At 40.8% G+C, this 13,539-nt stretch overlaps 1 long non-coding RNA gene across 1 annotated transcript in view; it reads right to left on the reverse strand.

The window, feature by feature from the left end:
* Positions 1-11,111, reverse strand: part of LOC123329482 — a 49,075-nt gene extending 37,964 nt beyond the window's left edge. The window contains exons 1-3 of the long non-coding RNA XR_006544966.2: positions 10,984-11,111; positions 10,472-10,582; positions 5,527-5,919 (exon numbers count right to left, since the gene is read on the reverse strand). This is a non-coding gene — a long non-coding RNA (uncharacterized LOC123329482). The remainder of the gene's footprint in view (positions 1-5,526; positions 5,920-10,471; positions 10,583-10,983) is intronic.
* Positions 11,112-13,539: the final 2,428 nt, after the last annotated feature.

The following is a 13,539-nucleotide window of genomic DNA, read 5'->3' on the forward strand; positions in this document are numbered from 1 at the left end:
ATTGAACCCGTGTCTCCTGCATTGCAGGCAGACTTTTACTCACTGAGTCACCAGAGAAGCCCTCGGAAGGGAGCATGCATGCACATCAGGACATCAATATTACAGAGAAATAAATTTTAATCTTGTTTAAGCAACTATTACTTTGGTTCTGTTATTAGCACCAAACCAATATCCAAATAAGCCATTCCATCCTCAGAATAATCCTAAAAGGAAAATGCTATTATCATATTTCAAATGAGGAAAAAAATTTAAAACTTATCACGTTTTCAGAACCAGTAAGGTCACAATGCCTTAGAGGTAGTCAGGAAATAAATGCTCCTTTGGCTAACCCTGCTGCCACTAAGCCACTTCACATCAGAAAGTTGATGATTTGAAGGTAAAGTGTACCCAAGCCTCAGCTGCAAAGGAATCTGGGAAATGCAGTTTTTAATCCTTCCAGCACCTCTCCTCCCTACAAGGGAAGATGGAAAACTAAATAGAGAAAAATGCACAAGAGATCATTAGAAGAGATGATCTCCAAAAATCCTAGCCCCACTTCTTATTGCTGTGTGTCCTTGGGTAAGCTACTTAGCCTATCTATGCCTCAATATTATCTAAAAATAAGAATTATAAAGGTGTCTACTACATAGGGTTGTTGTGAAGATTAAAAGAGCATAAAAATATGTAAAGTATTTAGACAGTGACTGGCACATACTATTATATGTATCTATTATAATAATTACTATTATCATTAATCCTATTCTAATTCTAAAATCCCATGATATTTATTTTCTAGTGTGTCCAAAAGGTGAAGTACACAGGTCACCAACTTCAAACAACTTGAGCTAAAAGTGTAGAATTTTAAAGTGAAATGTATTTCCCTTCAATTTAAAAACTTGTAAGAACAATCACCTAATGTCCTCTGTTGTTAGCTGCAGAGGGAATCTTCAACTGTTCAAGAAAGTCTGTGCTATATCTCTTCTCACTTATTACATTTAAATACTGAAATCCCTAAGATCCTCTTAGACAAAATTCATTCAGATTTCTGGTCAGTTTTTAAATGATACCATGGCAGAGGCTGATAGTTTTCCTGCAGTAAACATTCTCTCTGTCTCTGTCTCCTAGGGATAGATTCTTCTGGTTCTTTGGCTGAGTAGATGCTGTCCACAGCATCCCAGTCTCCCTCACAACTAGGATGGACATGTGACTATGTTCTGACCTATGTAGGTGAACAGAAGTGGAACCTCATTTTGCCCTTAGACAGAAGGTTGTATCCTCTTTCCTCTGCCCCTTCCATCTCTGGGTGGTATATGCTGCCACCCACTAACACTGCCTTATGAGAAGCAATTGTTAAATATGCAAGAATTTTGCAAGCCAGTTGTTAGACAATTGGTAGTTTCACGGCAGCCTTGGAAGGAATATTTACAGCATAGAAATACACAACACTACAAATCAGTCCCCTCTCCCCTCTAAACTCCCAGTCAGGTTATTATTTTTTTTTTTTCCTGAAAGTCAGTTTACCAGTACACATCGTCCTTGCCCCACTAGAATTGGGATACTTGAGTGAGATCTATATGGTCATTCGAGGAGGGCAGGTCCAAGATACGGCAAAGCGAGGAGCCTGGGCTCCAGTGCAGAGTCACCAAGCCAGCATGGACTCCCCATGTGAGACATATGTTTCTAACTCAGTGATTCTCAATAAGGGACAATCTTTGCCCTTCGGGGACATTTGGTAGTGTCAGGTGACAGTTTGGGTTGTCACAGCAGGGACAGTGTGGCTGCTTCTGGCACTTGTGTATAGAACCTGGTTGTCATTGTTGTTTTTCAGTTGCCAAGTTGTGTCCAGCTCTTTGCGGCACCATGAATTGCATCACGCCAGGCTTCCCTGTCCTTCACCATCTCCTGGAGTTCGCTCAAACTCATGCCCATTGAGTCAGTGATGCCATCCAACCACCTCGTTCTCTGTCAACCCAAGGGTTTTGCTAAACATCCCACAATACACAGGACAACACCCACTACCAAAAATCATATGCTTCCAAATGCCGACAGTGCCAAGACTGAAAAGCCCTGATCTCATTTAGCTACATTTATGTTGATTTCTATTATAGAAAGAAAACGGAGAGCCTAATACAAAGGTATAATTGACATCTCTAATATCATATAAATGCATACATATGCTCATAATAGCTACAGATATGTGTACATACAAACATATAATAATCTGTATTTAAAACAAAAATGGAAAGAAACCACTTTTATAATGGGTTTCTAAGCATTTCTCTCCTTTAGAAGCATTCATTCCTTGAAATCTCCGAACACTGTTCTGGGTAATGGAAGAGGTAATTTACCAAGTGGCTGCTGCTGCTGCTGCTGCTGCTAAGTCGCTTCAGTCGTCCAGGCAAGAACACTAGAGTGGGTTGCCATTTCCTTCTCCAGTGCATGAAAATGACTATAGAGGTATAAAAGAATTAAATTCCCTTCAGGATGTAACTCACTCCTACTCAGAATCTTATATTGGGAGCAAGAGGTGAGGGTGTTAATATTTTTCCCTCCAAGAAAATGGCAGACCTCCTGTGTTCTCCGTAATTTCAGGAGGAAATTACACTGGGGATGTTCATGACCTTGACCAATAGAGGTCATCTGATTGCATACAAGTAAAAATGGATTCTCAGAAATGTCCCCCAGGGAAATAAAAATGTTGATGAAGATAAAGAAATAAAAATTCATGGATGTTCTCTTGAAATAAAACTGAAAATGCATATTCTGTGAGACAAGCATGAACCCAAGGGGGAAAAAAAACAATAAGTACTCTCCAGTTTTTATGCAAGGGAAAAGGGACAGATTTATTATTTTTCCAAGGCAAACAGATCACTTTATCATAAAGTACTGACAAAAGTTTATTTCTCAATTACTTATATAGCACAAATAGTATATCTATAATATAAATTATGTAGTTAATGTTTGGGTATATGTTTATATAAACTAAGCTGAGTTCTAAAATTTTAAACAATATTATTATTTTTAAAAAAATCAGCTTTCCCAGTGGCTCAGCAGTAAAGAATCTGCCTGCAATGCAAGAGATGCCAGTTCAATCCTTCAGTTAGGGAGATCCCCTAGAGGAGGGAATGGCAATCCAGTCAGGTATTCCTGCCTGGAAAATCCCATGGACAGAGGAGCCTGGCAGGCTCCAGTTCATGAGGTTGCAAAGAGTGGAACACGAGTGAGCACACAAGCATAATAAAAACCAGTTCAATCTGATTTTATCTCTTATATTTTACCTAATCTAGGAACTGCACTTTTGCAAGTGATGATAATAACTTTTCTTTTCATCATTCCAATACATCTTATGATCTCTATCCCTTAACTCCATCTGACTTTTTTTCTTCCTTTCTAAAATTCATCCAGGTCTGTCACTTCATCTATCCCTTACTTTGATCAGAATTATTCTTCAAACTTCCCCCATTGACTCATTCTGATGTTTTCTGTATCTTCCTTGTGTTCTACTTGATGCTCAAAGTTACCAAGTATGCTCCCCTTAAAAAATATCTACTATTTGTCATCATTATCATTTCTAATCAAAGACTTCTTTCCAAGCCCCTCAATTCAAATCTGATTACTCATTTATCAAATTTTAAACCTATTATGAATCTATTCACCACCAAACACATTTATTGAAGAGTTTCTATATGCTAATGCTTTCGAGGAATTAGACAGGACCTCCTCTAAAGAAACTCACAACCTACTGAGGGAATTTGGATATTTTAAAGAAATTACACTTTATCTATCTCATGCTTCAAGGGAAAGGTTTTATGGTTTATGGAGTCGCCAAAATATTGAGGCAACACAGAGTGGTTTGTGTTCATATATTCTTGAATTTTGATGCTAAATAATTAAATATACTTGTTGGAGGTCACCTTTCCAAATTTCAAAGAATCTAAAATTCTTCTTTATAGTTTTCTCTAAAGTAGTTGTTACTATTGGTTTCCCCATTTGTGCCCAAATTCGGCCTTATTGATAGTCATATGTACGAGCAAAGAACAAACAAAACTGCAGCCAGCATTCCACCCCTGACTCAGAGGTTGCAACCTGGCACCTAAGGAGTCACTTCTAACTCCAGATATGCATGGTTGAACATGCACTGCTGTGGGTTTAAGTATTATTATTTTAAATACTGCATGTAAATTATCATGACTGTTATCAGTTTTTTGACTTTTCTCCTGTTGTTCCTGGATCTGCAGGTCTAGCCAGGACCCTCTCTTTTCAGCTATGTAAATCCTACCTGTCCTGCAAGACTTGTGGCCAAGAGTCTCACTATAAACTATAATGCCTTTCTCAGTTATGCCAGTTTTCACTGATTTTACTCTCTGCTGCTGCTGCTGCTAAGTTGCTTCAGTCGTGTCCAACTCTGTGCGACCCCATAGACAGCAGCCCACCAGGCTTCCCCATCCCTGGGATTCTCCAGGCAAGAACACTGGAGTGGGTTGCCATTTCCTCCTCCAATGCATGAAAGTGAAAAGTGAAAGTGAAGTGACTCAGTCGTGTCCGACTCTTCGCGACCCCATGGACTGCAGCCTGCCAGGCTCCTCCCTCCAACCATGGGATTCTCCAGACAAGAGTACTGGAGTGGGTTGCCATTGCCTTCTTGGTATCCTCTTGCTATTAAATGACAACTAGGCTTCAAAATATAGATGATTTATTTTGTATGATCTTACTCTCTAACCGCTTTGTATCATCCATATCATACAGTCATAGTCCCCTTTTATACGTGAGGCCATTTGTTGAAAGTTTCATTCCTTCCTCATGGCTGGAAGGGGTTTTGCCTACAGAGACAAACTGACTACCACTATTCGTTATACTGCCCTGCCATCTTGAAGCACAACAATGCGGCTGGAAAGCCACAGCCACTCAACATCTTGCATTAAAATACAACTAGAAAGACCACTGATGGGAATGAAGTCTCCATGGGCACAGTCTAGAGCTCCTCAGGGTACCGACTCTTCCGGGCATACCCTCTCCTCACTTAGCTCTACCTGCACCCCCCATTCCAGCTCCAGAACACCAATACTTCCAAACCTAACCCTGCCTATATTTGTGTCAGCTCTTCCTGGGGCTTTTGAAGCTGCTTTATCCCACCCTCACTCCTGAATGAAAGCCCCTATTCCTTCCTAGTTAGGCTCCCCAGGGGGCTCCGTGGTAATCCGCCTGCCAATGCAGGAGGCATAGGAGACAGGGTTCAATCCCTGGGTAAGGAAGATCTCCTGGAGGAATAAATGGCAACACCCTCTGGTATTCTTACCTGGGAAATCCCATAGACAGAAGAGTCTGATTGGCTAAAGTCCATGGGTTGCAAAGAGTGGAACACGACTGAGAGACTGAGCATGCAGGCATCCCTTCCTAGTTAGAAAACAATCAGGTTTGTAAAAATTTCAAAGATGTTATGAAGTTATATAAAGTGAACATTATCATCTGACACGTGGTGTAGTTGTTATGCATCTGACACCAACAGAATCTGTATTTTATAAGTGTTAGCAAACCAGGTTCACTTACCCAATGTGCAGCAAGCCAAGGGCTGAGACACTGAGGTTTGCAGCAAAGAGTTTATTCACACTGCAGCCAAGAGAGGAGATGGGATAGCTGATCCCAAACCCACCTTTCCGAAAGCGAGGGGCTTGGGATAATTATGGGATGGAGCTGTAATGTGTGTGGAGCCTGGGGAAAGGTAAGTGGAAATAAGGAAAAGCTGTGATCATCATCGTTCTGTGCAGATGTAACCAGGCCTGCATGCCCAGAACTTGTGGTGTCGCCATGTTTTCAGGGTGGAGCTCCTGGCCCTCTGACGTCAAAGGTCACAGAGAGGACACTGGCACATGCCCATTGGGAGGGTCCGTTGTCTTAGCCAGTCTCAACCAGCTCAAACTGGACACAGCTGACTCCAAGTTTCTGAAAACACAATTGGGGCAAACATCTTACTATTTATGTTTAAATAGTAAGACTACATGATGCTCAGAGGACATACAAGTTTTTGAAAAACAAAGGTAGCTTGATCAGCAAAAGCAGTTGACAGTTCATCATGTATTAATAGCTGACAGATGATGACCTTTGGTTTCACAACTGTTCACAAAATTTCGTCAGGAGGTTAACCTCTTTTAAGGCATCTTTACTTCCTGTCTTTAGAGTTTCTTCCATAATCTTCAAGAGTGTGACTGACTATGTGAGCCAAAGACACACTCTGAGGGTCTCAAATTTATGAATTAAGAAAGCTACCTTAGTCAGGATAGGTTTTTCAAACAGTGAAGAATGAAATATGCATTACTTCCCTAGAATGCAAAACATCACTGCCCCAAACGTGGCAAAAAAATTTCCAAACCACCTTTATGTTATTGTTTTTTCCTTTTAGAATTTTATGTATTAAATAGTTCTATTACCATAAGGAAAAAAACTCTTGATAGTTTTTATTTTTTCCATTTCTTTAAGATCCTAATTAAGAGTTGAAAAAATACAAGTTTTAATATTGAAAATTAGGGACTATGGCCACTAAAATGTTCTGAGAAGCCAGAGTCCAAAGACACTCAAAGGGAAACCCACCCAGAAGTGAGATTGTGAATATCTTGGAGCTTCATTTGTGTTCTAAATTCTCTCTGCTTACGTGGTGTTTAGATGCCACCCAGATATTGCGTTTGTTGTTACTTCAGGTACTATCCATGTGTGTGTGGTTTTATGAATATAATGTGTAATGATCAGAATAATTTTTAATCAATGGATAGCTCTGAAATATTTCCTGCCCTGAATTATAAACATGGCAACTATGTGGAGGTTATTAAAAATGTTGAAGTATTTAATTTATTAAACATGCCTTTCTAATTCCCCTTTTCAGTGACTGGTAGACTAACTTTCCTCCTCTGATTTCAAAAGAGTGTGACTACTTAACCTATGGCAGTAGGAGTCTGGTACCAAAATAAAAAATTTTGAGTGCAAAATCATCACATTGCCAGAAAATTCTGAAATCTACTCCTTTGAAAAATACAGGCTAGGTATTACTAATGTGTATATAAATGACAGTAGGCCAACACAGACATTTTTTAAGTGATGTACTCAACACACAGAAAAATGAATAATTTTTCAGGTATAATTTAAATTATTAGCATTATTTATAAAGAAATATATTAATTCTTTACATACAGTACCTCACTATTATTACTAATTCCTTAAGTTGCATATATCTAAATGCAATATTTATGATGGATAAATATCTTGATAGATTTATATTTTTCCATGATGGGTAAATAATCACCTGATGTAAAGCCAAGAATAAAAGTATGAAACAAAATAACCTCACTGTCTCAAAAATAAAATGAAATCCATAACCCTTATCATCTTTTAGATTAGAATTCTTATCGAAGAGTATTTAGTTAGTTCTTATTTTTTAAATTAAGCTTATTTTTCCCAGGCAATATGTTCCTAAATCTTCCTCAGGAGGACAATTACTCACTGATACCATGCTGTACCCTGACTCTAGGACAGAAGTTACACTCTATGACAAATGCTCAGTCCACTCCAGTACTCTTGCCTGGAAAATCCCACGGACAGAGGAGCCTGGCAGCTACAGTCCCCAGGGTCGCAAAGAGTTGGACATGACTGAGCGACTGAACAACAGCAGTAGCAATAAAGTGTTGACCAATCCGTTGGAGTCAGGCAGCAACGGAGAGGCAAGGGTCTATACGATCCAGGCTCTCCTTCCGAAAGTGAAGAGTGGGGTGCAGGTGGCTCTGTGCAGGTGCACACAGAGGGCGTGTGGCTGTACGCTAAGGCCTCGCCCATGGGTGTGCACCAGCATCAACTAGGCTAGGCCATTTTGAATATTTTGGACAGAAGCAGATGAGCCTTCTCTGTGGCCTTTTCCTCCTTCAGCAAGGAGAGAAAGACTTAAGACCATAGGGGATGTTGAGACCTAAAGACTGAAGGAGCCTTTATCCCCAAATCACGGCTCAAGGAAAGTTAACCATGATGAACATACACACTGGACTTTTACTGGAGCAGAAGCATCTATTTTGTTCAACCACTAGTTTGGGGGGAGGTGGTTGTTTTTATTTGTATAGCAAATACCGTTAACTAAAGTGCAGACCTTTCCTTTTTTTTTTTTTTTTTTTGAGAAAGCAACTGCTCAAGTTCACAACAGTAATGCTGATGATGTTTATACTAGTGTGTTGCGTTATAAAGTCATGACTTTCAACAAATGTTACTTTCTATGATGCTAGTCAATTCCATCACAAGGTCCTTATTTAAACAGAAAATAATTTACACTGGCAAAAACTCAACTGCCTCTAATGATATGGTATGTAACTTGTATCTGCACAAGTGAAGTTTTTAGTACCTCTAATGTGAAAGATGGGCTTCCCAGGTGAATCAGTGGTAAAGAATCCACCTGCCAATGAAAGAGACTCAGGTTCAATCCCTGGGTCAGGAAGATCCCCTGGAGGAGGAAGTGGCAACCCACTCCAGTATTGTTGCCTGAAAAATCCCGTGGACAAATGAGCCTGGTGGGCTTAAAGTCCTCGGGATCGCGAAGAGTCAGACGTGACTCGGCAACTAAACAGCAACAGCAGCAATGTGAAAGATTCCGTTCTCCTGTAACCTCGCATTTGAAATATGCTGCTCCTGTAATCCAAAGAATAAAATACTTCTATGAACTTTTATCACAAACATGGTTATGATGGTTAGTTTTGTGTCTACTCGCCTGGCCATGAGGTACTGAGATCATCCCCAGATCATTTCTGGGGATGTCTGGGAGGGAGTTTTGGGAGACATTGGCACTTGAATCCATGGACCCTGTGAAGCAGATTCTCTCCCTGATGTGGGTACAAAATCATCCAATCCATTCATGGCTGGGATAGAAGAAAAGATGAAGGAAGGAAGAACCTGACTCTATTCCCCGCCTCACTGCTTAGCTGGGACTTATCTTCTCCTGACCTTGGACTAGGGCTTACCCCGTCGGCTCCCCCAGTTCTCAGACCTCAGACTCAGAACTTCAGACTGAAGTACAGCACTGGGTCTTCTGGGTCTCTGGCTGGACCCAGAAGTTGTGGGTAACTGTAGGTCTTCTTGGCTTCCATGATTGTGAAGCTAATTCCTTACAGTAAATAATAAATTACAATGATTTTTCTTCTTACATTTATTCAAATAAATTTAAAACAAAATTTCTTTTTTATGTATTTTCCTTCCATTTATTTTTCAATTTAACAGTATGGCTTTGAAAATTCTTTAACTATATGTATGAAAGTGAAAGCATTAGTCACTCAGTTGTTTCTGACTCTTCGTGATCCCCATGGACTGGGGGCCTGCCAGGCTTCTCTGTCCATGGAATTCTCCAGCCAAGAATACTGGAGTGGGTAGCCATTCCCTTCTCCAGGAGATCTTTTCGACCCAGGGATTGAACCTGGGTATCCAGCTTTGTGGGCAGATTCTTTACCGTCTGAGCCACCAGGGAAGCCCAGTATGTGTAGCTATAGCTTGTTATTTTATTTATTTTTTGTTGTTTTTATTTTTAAACTTTTTATTTTGTACTGGGGTATAGCCAACTAACAATATTGTGATAGTTTCAGGTGAACAGTGAAGGGACTCAGCCATACATGTACATGTATCTGTTCTCCCCCAACTCCCCTCCCATCCAGGCTGCCGCATAACATTGAGCAGTATATCCCCTGCACTATAAAGTAGGTCCTTAAAAACAAAACATCTTAAAAGACTGTTATATCTTCAATATGATTATTAGCAGTTCCTCTTCTGAATTATGAAAAACTACTTAAGACTTATATGAAGTTTTAAAAGTATAATATCCTTTGGAAATAAATTTATAAAACACCTAATGATATTTTGTTTTAAATTCATGAGTAGCTTTCTCAGCAGTTATGCCCTAAAACTTATGCCCAAGCCTGTTACCCCTTCATTCTCAAGGCCAGAAGATTTTTTGACTAGAATCTCTGCAGTTAACTTAGCTGTTTGACACCTGGTTGAGCAAAGGTATGCCTCATCACACATAACTCTAAAATAAAACATCATCTTTTCCCTGTTGATTAAGATAAGGCCTCTGAATTGCTTATCTCACAAGCTCCACTTTTCATGTTTTGGAAAGTTGGTGGCATTACATAGCAATGTAGGCCACAGGCACAACTATTTTGGGGTCTGGAGTACCCCCTCCATTCTCAGATGTCTGCCAGCCTGCCTTGACTCTATAAACCCAGTATGGCAATGCATCCTTACTTCCCTTGGGACTGTCCCAACCTATATATAATGTCACCTTGTACTTGGGAGGTTTTCATATGACTCTTCTTATCCAAGAATGACGAGTGGAGAGCTGTTGGCCTAGAGAAAGGGGTCATTCATGACACTGGGCCCTGTCTAACCAGAGTAAACCCCCCAGTATGTCCCCAGGTACCAAATTCACAATTGTGCTGAGAGCCCAAAGCTCCAGAGAAGAATAAAAAGCATATCCTACCTCAAGACCCAGAAAGGGTGTCAGCACCCACTCTGGTCTCCTTGTCCTGGCCACTGCCCATGGGTGTCCTCTCTCCCCATCTCCCTTTGAATCTACCAGCACTCTGAGTGGCTAGGAGAGAAGCAGGGTGTTAGGATGTTGGTAATCTCATCCTTCTTCTGCCCCCACCTTCACCTTGGCGTCGAGACTAACACTACTGCTTAGCCTTTAAGAGTTTGATTGGTGAGAAGGTGGGAAAAGGAAATATTAGCTAAAATGAGATGTGAGATGATCTTTAGTTCTCAGTGACATGTGCTTTTTCCTCTCCTGTCCGTTTTGTACTGGTCCTTGTTCGCTTGAGTTACTACTGGTGCAAAATAGTGTCCCAGTTAGAGTGGTAAGAGAAGGAAAAAAAAAAAACTTAACCATTAAAACACCTATGTTTTGCTGCCAAGGCAATGCCAAAACCTTATTCCAGTTTTGAAATAACAAATGGATCTCTAGTCTCTCTGTTGTGAGTGGCAGAAGCTCACCAAATTGTTCCAGGGCGATTTGATGATTTTTATGGACTTCCCTGGTGGCTCAGTGGGTAAAGAATCCAACAGCAAGGCAGGAGACGCAGGCAAACACAGGTTCAATCCACTGGTTGGGAAGATCCCCTGGAAAAGGCAATGGCTACCCATTCTAGTATTCTTGCCTGGAGAATCCCATGGACAGAGGAGCCTGGCAGGCTACTGTCCATAAAGTCACAAAGAGTCGGACACAACTGAAGTGACTGAACGTGCACACAGGCATGCTCATCTCCAGTGACCGTCTGATCTCATTATGCACTTCACCAGCCCCCCAGCAATGTGGCCCAGAAGCCACTGCATTTCTGTTTTCCAACTTCCCTTCGTGGATAACAATCCAAGCCCACTGCCCCAAGACAAAGATCTAAACCTGAGTACCGTGCCCTCTATCAGGGCATTCTAGCAATCCAAAAGGTTTCATGCAATATCAACACACAAAAATGCATAACAAGGCTTAAAGGAATCAGGGTGCCTCCTGGTAGAACACAACTTGTCCGTGTGGTACTAAGACCACCAGAGGACGCCCACACAGCCAAGTTTAATGAACCGTTTTTCAGGGGATGCTTTGCATGGAGACATTTCCAGTGCGCGTCTCATGTGCTAATGCGCCACAGCTGCGGTGGTAACCCTTGATGAGTTCCATATGGAGCCGTGGTTATAATCAGCTCTTTCTGGAAACTCTCTCTTGGACTTCTTCTTTAATTAGGATTAAAATGCGCTGAGGGCCCACAGGAGATGTGAGGGCAGCCTTTTATTTCAGGCATTATCATTTCTCTCAGGCAAGATCGCCTTTCAGAAACTGTGTACATTCTCTCTCTAATCTTCACCAAAAGAGGTCCAGCCTGTTCAACTAATTCCCTCATTTCTTAATAATCTGAAAATGACTTCGAGGCAGCAAGCTTCAGCAAAAAAGTAATTGTTCGTTGCTCCACTAAATGGTGTTTCTGGGATTAAGAGCGGATTGGGGCATTTGTAAGAAAAATAAAAGCGTACCTCACTATAAAGAGCGGACACAGGAACCTCAGAAAGAAAACCAACAGGTCATTTTAATGAGATAAGGTTCTCCCAAACAGCATCTGCCCCAGGTAATTATGTAAATTAACACACTGAAGGCTTGAAAAATAGAGCCACCAGAAATCAGCTCGGCATGCAAAAGCAGAATTCATGAAAGGAAATAACTTTCAAGAAGCGTTCACCTGACTCTTAAAACTATAAAGCATCTATAGAAACAAAACACTATAAATAAAAATAAAATGCAAACAACAAACTTGGAGTTGTAGGAGGAGATTGCAATATATATGTCAAACTGAAGGTTAATATCTTCAATACATTTAGGAAAAACTCTTACAACAAGGACAAAAATATATAAAACACCCCAGTAAAAAAATTTAGCAAAGTCAAAGAATAGGAAGTTTACACAGGAACAAACACCAGTACATACAACAAGAAAAGTCAAACCTCATAATCAGTCAAGAAATTCAAATTCAAACAACAAGGAAGATCAATTTCCACTATCAAATGGGCACAGAATTAAAACAAAAATTTTAAAGAGGTACTCCTGAGGAATTATTTTTGAGGAACTAAGAAAAAGACCTACTCCCAATTTGATAAGAGAATCAGCAAGAAAAATTAGAAGGCAAATAGAAACTTTTTGAAGGAAAATTTGGCAACAAATATTAAAAATATTAAGCTGTACCTCTATCCTCATTGGAGGAGGTCATCCAGGGCACAGGATGGTGGGCTGACCCCGCCCCTCCCCCCACGAGCTGCACACGGGCAGTGGGAGGGACCACACTCTCTCCTCTGTTGTTGGAGTGTACCTTCTGCCCAGTGCTCCGGGTAGGAGATGGTTTCTGGGACTCGCCTTCAGAGACTGACACGTTGTTGAGACCTACCAAACTGAGTAGGTGGCTGAACCCCAATGAGGCCTCTCTATAAGCTTTTAAGATTTGGTGGACAGATGTGGAGATCTATTCATTGCACAGCCCCTTGGAGGCGAGACTTTTAAGTTTCCTGCCTTATCCCACCTGCTGCCTCTCAGTGGAGCCTCTTGATGGAGCCTCTCAAACGGAGCATGGTCTGTCTCTCTCTTCTGTCTCTCCTTGACCTCTGTGGCCAGTGACCAGTTCAGATTTCATCCCGGAAATTCCCAAGTATATGAACCAACCCTTTTTCACCCAGTAAGTCCACTACAGGACAAATATAATGGTTTGCCTTTATCTGGGGGAAGGGAGGGTTGATATTGAAATTTACATTTTTAATGTTTAGGTGTATTATGTTTATTATGTTTTTGATTATTTAAATTTAATGGACTATTGTATGAGTGTATGCATGCTCAGTTGTTTCTTACTCTTTGTGATTTCATGGACTGCAGTAACCCGCTAGGCTCCTTTGTCCATGGAATTTTCTAGACAAGAAATACTGCAGTGGGTTGCCATTTCTTATTCCAGGGCATCTTCCTGACCCAGGGATCGAATCTATGTCTCCTGTGTCTCCTTCATTGACAGGAGGATTCTTTAC

The sequence above is a fragment of the Bubalus bubalis genome, chromosome 15 (genome assembly GCF_019923935.1).
Source record: "Bubalus bubalis isolate 160015118507 breed Murrah chromosome 15, NDDB_SH_1, whole genome shotgun sequence".
Classification (NCBI taxonomy): Eukaryota; Metazoa; Chordata; class Mammalia; order Artiodactyla; family Bovidae; genus Bubalus; species Bubalus bubalis.